The sequence below is a fragment of the Tenrec ecaudatus genome, chromosome 1 (genome assembly GCF_050624435.1).
Source record: "Tenrec ecaudatus isolate mTenEca1 chromosome 1, mTenEca1.hap1, whole genome shotgun sequence".
NCBI classification, from domain to species: Eukaryota; Metazoa; Chordata; class Mammalia; order Afrosoricida; family Tenrecidae; genus Tenrec; species Tenrec ecaudatus.
In genome coordinates, this window is record NC_134530.1 from 191,543,823 (window position 1) to 191,558,421 (window position 14,599).

Sequence of the window (14,599 nt, forward strand, 5' to 3'; positions counted from 1 at the left end):
TCCTCTGCCTCCTGATTTACCCTTGAGATATTACTGTTTTCCCTTAGGGAGATGGCCTCCCAAAGCTTAAGGTCAGGAAAATTCGACAGTGAGAAATACCAGATTGTTTGATTCACAGTCTTCAAGGGAAATGTTGGCAGAACTATTACCTAGGTAACAGAAAACAAAAATGGACAAAACATCCAGAAAGTACAGGGATGAGAACAATCTCATGGGGACCCATAGAGACACATTATACATCTTTCATCTACTAGATTTGTGCTGCCATTTGAGGTGCTATTTTAAAGGCCTTTGAATGTTTTATGTGTGATGTTTAAAACCCTGGATGATGCCTAGTAACTTTCTACCTTCATCTTTAATTTCTAACCTCCATGGATCATATCATTAAAAACTTTGTGCACAGAATAAAGGATCTGAAAATAGAGGAAAATATACATCACTTGTAATTGTACTTTTAACAGATAACTACTTTCAGCATTTTGTTATATTTTATCCCAGTCTTTTCTGTGTACAGTTTTTATTTTTTGTACATATTTGGAATACACACTTTTCAGATATATTTAATCTTGATTTTTTGAGTAAGTAATACATTCCCCTGCTTCAAAATTGAAAAGGCATAAAATGATACCCCATGAAGGGTATCGTCCTGCCTACCATCTGGCATCAGCTAGCCCTTGGGTGTTATAGATGGTTGATGTCCTTGTTGCTTTCTGCAAGGTTGGAGACTTGAGTCCACGCAGAGACATCTCAGAGGAAAGACCTGGCGGTCTACTTTGTACAACAACAACAACAACAAAATGGATTTTGAAAGCTATATGGAACATAGTTCTCTGATATACAAGATTGTCATATTACTTGATGACAGTGGATTTAGCCATCTGGAATGCAGTCATAGTTCTTTCCACACAACCAATAAATGTTAAAATTTTTGTCTATCTACTAATCATTTCTGTGCATAAGACTTTGAACCAAACTTCTGTTTCCTTAGGCTGAATTCCTGGAAGAGTATGAAGTGATTGTAAAGGCCAAAGAACTAGTGCCAAATGGTTGCATCCTTCTTGGAGAGCAATTCCTGTTACTCGTCTACGAAATTATGGTCCACGATTTTAACTCCAGCTGTTGTATTGCTGTTTTCAACACAATAGTATCTTTTCCCAATGACTTCATGGGTGGTTGTGTGCTGATGAATTGAATCCAACCCATAACGACCTTATGGGACAGAGTAAAATTTCCCCATAAGGTTTCCTAGGCTTTAGATCTTGATGGGAGCAGATTGCCAGGTCTTCACCTCCGAGCAGCTAGCAGCCCAGTGTTTAATCCGCTGTGCTGCCAGGCTTCACTTTTTATATAGTATCTTAAATTTCCTTTGACATATTAAATGCCCTTAGAGCCCCATTGCTACGACTGTCCTTCATAGATTTAAGTTGTTTTCCCAAAGGTACTTCTTTTAATTAGTTCAGTGCTTCAAACTGGTTCTTCTAGGTTCAATCATGGCTGATGAAGTGAAACCGGAACAAATGTGAAATTTTAAAATATGGATATACCAGAACGATAATGGGGAAATTGACTAGTTGATGCCCTGCTCGAAACTTAATCTCCCTCTTAGAAAACAAGGACAGCATGTATGGTGCAAAGCAAATAGATCTTTGATGAGCAAGGTTGAAAACAGCAATGCCCAGCTGCAAAATGGTGTCCGATCCCATCACGTTGAATGTGTGTGGCTCTCCATAGTCCTCCCAATAATCTAGTCTCCCACCTGAGATGCCTGAAAGGACTCACGACACCTTACTCTCCCATTTCAGACCTTAGACTCATAATCTTTCCCATTCCAATTACTTTCTCTGTACATCCAGAGTTTATGCATTTGCATCTCTTCGGATTTTACCTTATCAGTCAGGACTGAACTGGTTTGAAATGATTTGAAGCCCAGGATTAATGGCATATTTCCAATTGAATGGGGGATAAACAGAATCATTGTGTCAAAGTAGCTGTCTACCAAAGGTCAGATCCATGATTTTGGCCTGTTCAAATTGCCCAGATCTCCCTACCACATACACATTTCAGGCACTTCATGAGACACACACATGGCTGGTGACTTTCCTCTCAGCTTCATGTACCTTCCATCCACTTTTTGTTTCTTGGAGTATTACAGAGGAATTGACACGTAAGAAAAGTCCTGTGCACATGACTTGAATATAGGTTAATTTTGATTTAGCTTACCTGTTGAAGTATATGCCATGCATAGTACTGTGGGAAAGATTGAGGTTTATAGCACAGGATTATTAAATTTCTGAGGGCAGTTTATTATAATGTCAAACAAAGTTACATTTAAGGGCTGGCAAAAAGAACTAACATTAATGAAAAAAACAATTTAAAGTCCTAAGAAAAAAATGTCAGAGTGGAAATTAAGACTGAAAAAAATTTATTTTAAGAGACAACCAGACAATCAACCAATTTTTCTTGATCAGTTAACTGTTTTGCTTAGGATTTGTTTAATAAAAAGTTAGCCTTGGCTCAGGTATTAGGCACCAAAAACAAAAAAAAATCACATAATTGTGAATGACGGGGATGCAGATTGGGGACCCAAAGCCCATCTGTAGGCAACTGGACATCCATCCCCCTTACAGCAGGGTCTTGGGGAGGAGACGAGCCAGTCATGGTGAGATGTAGCAACGATGAAACATACAACTTTCCTCTAGTTCTTAAATGCTTCCTTCCCCCACTATCATGATCCCAGTTCTACCTTACAAATCCGGCTAGACCAGAGGATGTACATCAGTACAGATAGGATCTGGAAACCCAGGGAATCCAGGACAGATGATCCCTTCTGGACCAGTAGTGAGAGTATGATGCTGGGAGGGTGGAGGGAAGGTGGGGTAGAAAGGGGGAACTGATTACAATAATCTACATATAACCTCCTCCCTGGGGGACAGACAACATAGAAGTGGGTGAAGGGAGATGTCAGATGGTGTAAGGTATGACAAAATAATAATAATTTATAAAATATCAAGGGTTCATGACAGAGGGGAGAGTGGGGAGGGAGGGGAAAATGAGGAGCTGATACCAAGGGCTCAAGTAGAAAGCAAATGTTTTGAGAATGATGATGGCAACAAATGTACAAATGTGCTTGACACAATGGATGCATGTATGGATTGTAATAAGAGTTGTACGAGCCCCAATAAAATGATTAAACAACAAAAACGTTAGCTTTGCCAAGTCAGAAAAGGGAAAATTTAGAAAAAAACTAAGTAATATAACTTGATTTCAAAGTAGGAGTTTTTCTTTTATTCTTGTAACAAAATTTTTTTCACTGGTGGATTTTATGTAATTGTCCAAAAGGATAGAAGTTGCCCTGTATCCAAGACATTGACTGACAGCATAAACCCGCCCTCTTGCTGGGCTGCAATTTACTTTTGTGCATACCAGTTTGCTGTATAGCCACAATTCCACACCTCCCCTCCCTCATATTTTCCTTAAGCCAGACTATGAAGAGTTTCCTGTATGCTAGTAAATTTAAGAATGTTCTTAAGTGGGAAGACTCCAGGGGTTCTAATGCAGGGTCCTACTTTGGCAGAGAAACCCTGGTGGCATAGAAGGTTATGTATACCTGGAGCTTAGAAGTTCAAAACCATCAAAGATGAGGCTTGCTACTCTGGTAGAGGTACAATCTTGGAAAGCCACATTGACAGTTTACTTTGTTCTGTAAGGTCAGAATCAACTCCATGACAGTGAGTTTGATTTTTTATATGGGCCACTTTTGTTCAACTGGTTGGTAATTAGTCTGTCTCAAAGGGCCTTGAGAAAGATGGCTTATACAACTTTGAAAAACCAGAAAACCAAACCTGCTGCTGTTGAGTTGAATTTTTTTCTTTTAAATAGAGACCCTGTGGACAGAGGAGAACTGCTTTACAGCATTTCCTAGGCTGTCTGTCTTTTTTTTTCTCTTATTGTTTTATTAGGGCTCATACAACTCTTATCTCAATCTATACATATATCAATTGTGTAAAGCACATTTGTACATTCATTGCCCTCATCATTCTCAAAACATCCACACTCCACCCAAGCCCCTGACATCAGCTTCTCATTTTTCCCCTCCCTCCCCGCTCTCCCATCCCTCATGAACCCTTGATAATTTACAAATTATTATTTTATCATTTATCTTGCACTGTCCAATACCTCCCTTCACCCACTTTTCTGTTGTCCGTCCCCCAGGGAAGAGGTTATATGTAGATCCTTGTAATCGGCTTCTCATTTTTAACCCACTCTCCCTCCATGCTCCCAGTATTGCCACTCACACCACTGGTCCTGAAAGGATCATCCATCCTGGATTGCCAGTGTTTTCAGTTCCTATTTGTACCAGTGTACATCCTCTGGTCTAGCCAGATTTATAAAGTAGAATTGGGATCATGATTGCGGGTGAGAGGAAGAATTTAAGAACTAGAGGAAACTTGTATGTTTCATCATTGCTACATCACACCCTTATGTAAGAGGATGTCCAGTGGCCTACAAATGGGCTTTGGGTCTCCACTCCACTTTGGGTCTCTACTCTGCACCCCCTCCCTCATTCACAATAATATGATTTTTTGTTCTGATGATGCCTGATACTTCATCCCTTTGACACCTCATGATCGCACCAGCTGGTGTGCTTCTTCCATGTGGGCTTTGTTGCTTCTGAGCTAGATGGCCCCTTGTATACCTTCAAGCCTTTAAGACCCCAGATGCTATATCTTTTGATAGCCAGACACCATCAGCTTTCTTCACCACATTTTCTTATGCATCCATTTGTCTTCAGTGTTTGTATTAGAGAGGTGAGCACATAATATGATTTTTTTCTTCTTTGATGCTTGATAACTTATCCCTTTGGCACCTCATAATCATGCAGTGTGGTGTGCTTCTCTCATGTGGGCTTTGTTGCTTCTGAGCTAGATGACTCCTTATTTACCTTTAAGCTTTTAAGACCCCAGATGCTATATCTTTTGATAGCCGGGCACTATCAACTTTCTTCAGTAATTGTGTCGGGAAGGTAAGCATCATAGAATGCCAATTTAATAGAACAAAGTATTCTTGCAATGAGGGAGTACTTGAGTGGAGGTCCAATGTCAATCTGCTACCTAAACCTATAAGTATATCTATGTACATATAAATATATATACATAGATCTATTTCCCCATCCTCATATATAAATATATTTACATATGTACATGCCTGTATTTAGACCTCTATAAATGCCCTTTGCCTCATAGCTCTTTCCTCTATGTCCTTTTATTTTCCTCTTGTCCCACTATCATGCTCAGTCTTCATTTGGGTTTCAGTAATTCCTCATGGTTACATGAGCTAAATCTTGGTTACCCTTGATCATGCCCTACCAGGCCTCCTACACCCTCCTCACCACTGATTTGGATCACTTGTTGTTCCCTTGTCCCTGGGTTTGTTAACACCACTACCTTTCCCACCACCTCCCCCTTTCCCATGTCCCCCCAGAATTGTCTGTCCCGTTGTTTTCTCCTCCAGATTGTTCATCCAGCCTATCTTATTTAGACAGACCTGCAGAGATAATAACATGCACAAAACAAGACATAGCAAAACCAAGCAACAATATACAACAAACCAATGACAAAAAAAACACACACACACACACAACAAAACTCAGTAAGAAAGAAAAGCTTGTAGTTAGTTCAAGGACTGTTTGTTGGCCTTTAAGAGTGTTTTCCAGTCCAGTCTATTGGGTCCCCATGCCCTGGCCCCAAAGTCCTCCTTTGGCATTCTCTGGGGACCTCACTGCTCCATTCCCTTGCTCTTCTGTTGCACCCCCTTAGTGTTTTGCCTCAGTGTGGTGCGATCAGTTCGGGTGCAATTCCCACAGTGTCTTGAGGGTTGTCCCCTGTAGGGCCATGGGCTATTGAGGGACGTCGTGTCTCATAGTGGGACCGGCCATGTGGTCTTCTCTGTAGACTGGGTGCTCTGAGTGGGAACATCGTCTTCAAGGCCTGGTGGGCCAGGAAGTGCTCCACTCTCTCTGCCTCACCCTTCATCTGCTCCCGTGTGCTCCAGTCAGATATGTCCCTCTCTAAGAGCTGCAGATTCAGTACCATCCTCTGAAATAAATTCTTCTTGGGGGAGGGGCAGGTGTCCACGTAGTTGGGATTAGGACCGGCCCAATTGAGGGAGTTTTTATTCAGTCTATAGTCTACTCAGTATAAATTGACAGTGTGTCACAGCTACTGAGTTTCTACTGCTGTATTTGGATCTTGCATCTCGTTTTCAACTTCTTGTTATATCACCTGCCAAACCCAGGGTCTATCAGCGGACTGCTGACCTTGGATTCATTTGTTCGATCCCATATTCATTTAGCTCAGCATCCACCAGCTTGTGCTCTTCCTGCTTCCTGGTTGTCAACCTCAGTTGCTCCCAGGGAGAAAGATGAAGCTCTCTTTTCCTGAGGCAGAGCATGTGTTTTAACCACCTGCGGGACTCCTTTTAATACAGCCTTACTAATACAGGTTTCAATAACTAAAAGATGATTTTGCCTTTAGTATTTTCTAGTTTCATAAAGATGTCATAGTGTATTTTTTTATAGAAATCAAACTTGATAAGCCTTAATTTTGAATCTAACTTGATAACACAATTAAGAAAGCATAGCATCTTATGCAGTGTTTTCCACTGCAGCAGAAAGATGTGATTTGATAAGATTAGATTTCTTGTGTGGTTCAGGTAAGAAAGTCTCCAGTCAGCTTAAGGAGGAAACTATTAGTTTGGGTTAGGTTGCATGGTTGTTACATAATCTGGTGTCAATTTGAGGATTCAGAGTGAAGGAGTAGAGACAAGGTTTTCAATCAGGTCATAGCCATTGAGGTCTATGTGTGGGCATGGCCTCCTGAGGATTTTGGGACTTGGGGTATTCCTCCTTAGAGGTGGGAGACAGTCTCTCTCTCAGCTTGCTCCCTGCAAGACATCCCTGAGGAGAAGCCACATGGACCTACCCTGATGCAGCTAGTGCCCTAAGCTGGAGGAACCATGTAGAGACCCTTGCCAGTGCTGAGATGCTTACAACGCCGCTGGATCTACAAGACTTCCCACCCACTGGCCTGTGATCTTCCTGTATTCGGCATCATTGCATGTGTTTCATGAGTCTTTAGAGGACTTCATAGATTAGTATCAGACATATGGGCTAATATCTGGATTGGGCTGGGATGTTTTCTCAATATTCAACTCCTCTTGTATATAAAGCTCTTTCTTATACACATGAGTGCCTATGAATTTGTTTCTCTAGTCAACCTGAACTAACACAGGTTGTGTTTTTGGTCACATGTGAGAGAGGTTTTACTTGTGATGTCACTTGGCAGAACAAGGAGCCCTCATGGCATACTAGTTACATGTTGGGCTACTAACACAAGGGCAGCATTTTGAAATCACGATCTGTGTTCTGAGGGAGGCAAACGGGGTGTTCTACTCCCATAAAGAGTTACAGTCTTGGAAACTCATGGGGATAGTTCTACTCTGTCCTATAGGGTTGCTATGAGTCATCATCGTCTCAATGGCATTGAGTTTTGTTTGTTTATTGGCAGAACATCTTTTCTCCCTAATTGCTTGACTAGGAATATTAACTTCTCTATAAGTAGAAATGTTATTCTTTTTTTTAACATTTTATTAGGGACTCATACAATTCTTATCACAATCCATACATATACATATATCAGTTGTATAAAGCACATCTGTACATTCTTTGTCCTAATCATTTTCAAAGCATTTGCTCTCCACTTAAACCCTTTGCATCAGGTCCTCTTTTTTCCCCTCCCTCTTCGCTCCCCCCTTCCTCATGAGCCCTTGATAATTTATAAATTATTATTTTGTCATATCTTGCCCTATCCGGTGTCTCTCTTCACCCCCTTTTCTGTTGTCCGTCCCCTAGGGAGAAGGTCACATGTAGATCCTTGTAATTGGTTCCCTCTTTCCAACCCACTCATCCTCTACCCTCCCAGTATCGCCCCTCACACCCCTGGTCCTGAAAGTATCATCCACCCTGGATTCCCTGTGCCTCCAACTCCTATCTGCACTAGTGTACAACCTCTGCCCTATCCAGACTTGCAAGGTAGAATTCGGATCATGGTAGTGGGGGGGGGTGCTAGGGGGTAGGAAGCATTTAGGAACTGGACGAAAGCTGTATTCTTCATCGGTGCCACGTCGCACCCTGACTAATCTCCTCCTCTAGACCCCTCTGTGAGGGGATCTCCAATGGCCAACAAATGGGCTTTAGGTCTCCACTCTGCACTTCCCCTTTCATTCACTATGGTAAGATTTTTTTTTGGTGATGCCTTATACCTAATCCTTTTTCTGTGAATGTATAATATAAAAACATGTTTTGCTAAGGTTGCTTTTATTTCCTTTCAATACATTTATGAAGTATGAGTAGCCCATTTACTTTATTTCAGGCAAGTCATTGGTCATGAAAAAGTGTCTCTTAAAATATTCTTATTGAAATAAGATTATCAATGAGTCTTATTTTAGTACTTTTTAGGAGAAGAGTACTCTTGATCTGAGGAGCCTGGGTGCGTTATGAGTTGGGCTGCTAACTGCAAGGTTAGCAGTTTGAAAGTACCAGCTGCGCCATGGGAGAAAGATAAGGCTGTTTGCTCCCAAATCCCACAGGACAGTTCTACTCTCTTACCGGATCTCTATGAGTCAGAATTGACTTGATGGTAGTGAGTGCGTGAATACCCATGCTCCAAAGTTTACAGTTACTGCTTTTAGTTTAACATATTTGTATTAAAATAAATCATAGGCTGTTTAAAGTAACATACCGTATATACTCGAGTATAAGCCTAGGTTTTGTTTTTCTTAAAATCATTTTATTGGGGGCTTGTACAACTGACAATCCATATTGTGTCAAGTCCATTTTTATATTTGTTGCCATCATCATTCTCAAAATATTTGCTTTCAGCTTGAGCCCTTGGTATCAGCTTCTCATTTTCCCCCTCCCTCCCCTCTCCCCCTCCTTCATAAACCCTTGATAATTTATAAATTATTATTTTGTCATATCTTACCCACTTCCTTCACCCACTGTAGATCCTTGTAATTGTTTCCCCCTTTCCACCCCACTCTCCCTCAACCCTCATAGTATTGCCACTCTCAGCACGGGTCCTGAAAGGATTATCTGTCCTGGATTTCCGGTGTTTCCAGTTTCTATCTATACCAGTATACATGCTCTGGTTTAGCCAGATCTGTAAGGTAGAATTGGGGTCATGATAGTGGGGGGCTGGAGGGGGACAGGTAGGGGAAGGAAGCATTTAGGAACTAGAGGAAAGTTGTATGTTTCATCTTTTCTGCACTGCACCCTGAATGGCTCGTCTCCTCCCCAAGGTCCTTCTTTAATGGGATGTTCAGTCTTGGGTCCCAAATCTGCACTCTTCCTCATTCACAATGATTTGATTTTTTGCTCTTTGATGCCTGATACCTGATCCCTTCCACACCTCGTGATCACACAGACGGGTGTGCTTCTTCCATGTGGGCTTTGTTGCTTCTGAGCTAGATGGCTGCTTGTTTACCTTCAAGCTTTTAAGATCTCAGATGCAATATCTTTTGATAGCCAGGCTCCATCAGCTTTCTTCACCACATTTGCTTATGCACCCACCTTGTCTTCAGCAATCTGTTGGGAAGTTGAGCATCCTGGAATGCCAGTTTAATAGAACAAAGTATTCTTGCATTGAGGGAGTACTTGAGCCGAGGCCCAATGTCCATCTGCTACCTTAATACTAAACCTCTAAATATATGCCCATAGATCTATTTCTCCATTGTCATATATAAATATATTTACATATGTACATTCCTGTATTTAGACCTCTATAAATGCCCTTTGCCTTCTAGTTCTTTCCTCTATTTCCTTTTACTTTCCTCTTGTCCTACCATCATGCTCAGCTTTCATTTGGGTTTCAGTAATTCCTCTCTTTTATGTGACCTTTGGTCACGCCCTAGCAGGCCTCCTATACCCTCCTCACCACCAATTTGGATCACTTGTTGTTCCCTTGTCCCTGGGTTTGTTAACACCACTTCCTTTCCCCGCACTCCCCCTCTCCCATGTTCCCCCTCCCCTCCCTGCCTCCCAACCTTCGAGCTGTTCTTTTCTGCTCCAGATTGTTCATGGAGCCTATCTTATTTAGACAAACCTGTAGAGATTATGACATGCAGAAAAACAAGACAGAGCAAAACAAAGCAACAAAATAAAACAAAACATCATCAAAAACAAAAAGCCAATGACAATAAAAAACCAATGACAACAAAAAAGAAAAGCCTGTAGTTAGTTCAAGGATTGTTGGTTGACTTTTAGGAGTGTTTTCCAGTTGAGTCTGATGGGGTGCCACACCCTGGCCTCAAAGTCTATTTTTGGAATTCCCTGGGGACTTTGTTGCTCTGTTCCCCTTGCTGTTCTGTTGCACGCCCTTAGTGTTTTGCCTTTGTGTGGTGGGATCAGATCAGACATAATTCCCACACTTTGCCGCCAGTGTTGTCCCCTGTAGGGCTATGGGTCGGTGAGGGATGTCGTGTCTGGCAGTGGGGCCGGCCATATGGTATTCTCTGTTGATTGGCTGCTCTGAGCGGGAATATCATCCTCAAGGGTTGGTGGGCCAGGATGTGCTCCAATCTCTCTTCCTTCCCCTTCATTTGCTCCTGTGTGCTCGATCAGACCTGAGCTGTAGCTCTCCCTGAGCTGTAGCTTCAGTGCTGTCCTCTGAAATAAATTCTTCTGGGGGGAGGGGCAGGTTTCCACTTGTTGGGATTGGGGCTGACCCTTCAGACCTCTCCACTGGTTCCCTTCTCCTTGGCAGTATGTTTAAGCAGATTTTCAAAACACATTTTTAATGCAGTTTTTGTGGTAAAATTAGGTGCCTCGTTGGATATTTGGGTCCTCTAGTATATACAGTACTCATGCTTTTTGGGGGTGCAGCAGTAATTCAGTGGTAGAATTTTTCCCTTTCTTGCTAGAGATCAAGATTTTATTCCTGGCCAGTGTTCTTCAGCAAAGCCACTGCTAATGTGTCATTGAGGGTGTTCATGCTCCTATGATGCTGAACAAGATCCAGGGGAGCTAAGATAAAATAAGAAGTTAATGAAAACATGATGATCAGGCTGTCCGATCCCATTGTGCTTATAGTCACCACGAGCTGGAGGTTGACTTGATAGCAGCTCAGAACAGTAAGAAGTTATCTTAGCATTATCTTTTCCTAGCCTCTCTGCCTCTTTCAGCGTCATGTAGGAATTGATGGTGAGCTTTTCATTGGTCAGCTGCAGGAATAAAAATGAGTCTGATAAACAGATTAAATAAAATATTCTCATATTAATTATTAGTAATTGGTATTTATTAATTTATTGGTCATAGTCTGATAATCCTACATATTACCGTTCACTCTGTAATATCAGTGACTTGTCACCAGCTTAATGATAACAAGATGATAAAACTTTTGGGGTGTTTGAACTCAGCGTAATGTTAAGTGCTTTATGTCCATTAAGTTATTTAAACCTGTATCTACCTGTTACGGATTCAAATTGTTTTCTTCCAAACTCTTTGAAGACTAATTTCTATTCCTATACCTGTAGATATAATTTTATTTGATAATAAAATTTTTGTTATTAGTGATATATTAGTGTATAAACAACTCAACTCACTGCCTTGAGTTAGTTCTGAGTCATAGTGCCCCTATAGGACAGAGTAAACTTGCTTCTTTTGTGATTCTGAGACTGTACAGGAACAGTTAGCCTCATCTTTTGCCCTGGAGCCACTTATGGGTTTGAATTACTCACCCTGTGGTTTGAGCTGATGGGTTTGAACTCCTTGCCTGATTACCATGTAATCATTAAGACACCAGGGCTCCTTGTAATAGTGCATACTGGATTCTAAACCTATGTACTGCTGAGTATTAAGGGGCAACCTAGACAGAGACATGCAAATACAAAAGAGATTGATGGCAAGTGAAGATTTCCAAGAAAACCAGCAAAGTCAGAGCTACAGAAGCTGCGAATAAGGATCTTCCCCCAGAGCTGATAGAAAAAGCCTCCGTCTAGGCCCGGTGCCCTGAATTTGGACTTCTGGCCTCCCAGTATGAGAAAACAAATTTCTATTCTTTAAAGCCATCCATGTGTGTTTCTGGTACAGCTGCTATAGATAAACTAGAACATTACTTTATGAAGGAGATACTCTATTATCCCCTCTGTGTCGATGAGGAATTGGAAGAGTTGTAAAGGAAATTGACCAAGTTTACAAAAATAAACTTTATGTTTAAATCCACATAGTCTGCTCTCAACTGCTCCGTACATTTAACCATTGGTTATTTTGGTATCTCTGAGATAAAACATTCTAACTTCTGATAAAAATCATTCAAGATTATGTTTTGTTATTTTCGAACTTGATCTGTAGTTTACCTATGTTTTTATATAGTAAGTACTGTAACTACAAATAGTGTCATTTGCTCAACTTTGAATGTCATGAGGTTATGGAACGTCTTCATAGAGTTGTTTCAAGTTTTAATTGCATGCAACATGAGAAAGGTGTATGTGGGTGATTGTGACTATTTCTATAATTAAAAAACGGTAAATATAGTCTGCAAGCTGTTAAAATTCATATTTTTAGCAATAATGCAAATGATGAAAATACTTTTTAAATAAAAGTGTGCCTTTATAGGTTGATTAATTTTCTTTAATAGAGTCAGTTATGGCACTAATATTTAAGAGATCAGTGTTAACCGCTAGTTATATTCATCTAGAGCATAGCTTTATTTACTGTAGGACTTATCTTCTTCAATTTAGCACCAGTAGTTCGAGGAAAGAGGATCCATTTTCACAGAATAAGGTCAACCTAGAGGTTGATTGATCAGAACTTGGTCATCTAGCAGACGTTTTAGGATAATTACAGAGCTCATTTGTTCTTTTCTGAAAGCTCAGGGACACTGAGACCTCTTGGTGGGCCTGGTTTACTTTCATCTGAGCTCCTCCTGAACCTGGCTATACTTAGGGTGTGTATAGTTTTTAGTTTAGACATATCCCAAGATTTTATATTTTAAGACTCCAGAGAATTATGGCATAATTCAAACAAGTTTAACAGTGTGAACCCCTTTTGAAATGAAACTTCATTTCCTAGTAAAGGGCCTACAGGTTTTTATAAATATGTTGAGCTTTGAGCAGTTTAGCAGTGGGATGTGAGGCGTAGTCTATTACATTCTGATCAATTCTGATTTTTTTTCTTAAAAACAGCTTTAATAAGGTATAATTGACATACAAAAAACAATTGATATGTTTACCACATTTGAAGTATAATTTGATTTGTTTTGAAATACGTAAACAGCCATGAAGCCATTGCCACAATTAAGAAATGAGCATATCTATTTCCTTTAAAACTGTTCTTGTGGCCCTTTGCAATACTTTCATCCCACCTCTTTTGCCACCCCCAGCGCAAGACAACCAGTGATCTGCTGTCTCTAGAGATTGACTTGCATTTTTAAAGACTTTTGTATAAGTGGAATTACAGAGTCAGTGCTACCAATTCTGGGCTAGCATCTTTAACTCAGCACAGTTATTTTGAGACTCATCCATACTGTTGGCCATGTGTTGTTGACTGCCCTCAAGTTGGCCCTCCTGACTTATGGTGACCCCAGGTACAATGGGATCAGACTGATGTGATCCATGGGATTTTAACTGGCTATGTTTGGCTTTTGTCTGTCTGTTTGAATCTGGAAGCTCTGCTGAATCATGCTTATCAGAGCAGCATCGATAGATGGTGGTAACTGTGTATAAGGTGCATTGGCTGGAAATAAAACCTGAGTCTCCTACATGGTAGGAGAAAATTCTGTCACTGAACTGCTACCGATCTTGCAGTTGCATGTACCCAACATGAATTTCCCCATGTTGCTTAGTAATATTCCATTTTATGAATGGTCGACAATTGCTTATTCATTGACCTGCCCAGACTACAAATTAAAAAAAAAATCATTTTATTGGGGGCTTGTACAACTCTTATCACAATCTATACATCCATCCATTGGGTCAAGTACATTTGTTGCCCTCATCATTCTCAAAACATTTGCTTTCTACTTGAGCCCTTGGTATCAGCTCCTCATTTCCCCCCTCACAAACCCTTGATAATTTATAAATTATTATTATTTTGTCTGGTCTTACACTGTGCAACGTCTCTCTTCACCTACTTTTCTGTTGTCCGTCCCCCAGGGAGGGGGTTATATGTAGATTTTTTTTATTACATCATTTTATTGGGGACACATACAACTCTTATCACAATCCATCCATCCATCCATTGTATGTCAAGCACATTTCTACATTTGTTGCCCTAATCATTCTCAAAATATTTGCTTTCTACTTAAGCTCTTGGTATCAGCTCCTCATTTTTTTCTCCTCTCTCCCCGCTCCCCCTCCCTCATGAACCCTTGATACGTTATAGATTAAAAATTTTATAGCATATCTCTTTCTATTAATGGTGGAATGGAAATGTATCATTGGAAATGCTTACCTGATCTCAGAACTCCACTGAAACATTTGTTTTCTATTTTGAAAGTGCTGTATTGTATGAACAGGCAATTAAACTACTAAGTCATACTAGTTA

The 14,599-nt window shown here is 40.6% G+C and overlaps 1 protein-coding gene across 4 annotated transcripts in view; it reads left to right on the plus strand.

Moving 5' to 3' along the window:
- The window catches only part of RASAL2 (RAS protein activator like 2), a 389,310-nt gene that overhangs the window by 8,152 nt on the left and 366,559 nt on the right, over nt 1–14,599 (plus strand). The gene's annotated exons all lie outside the window — the stretch shown is intronic.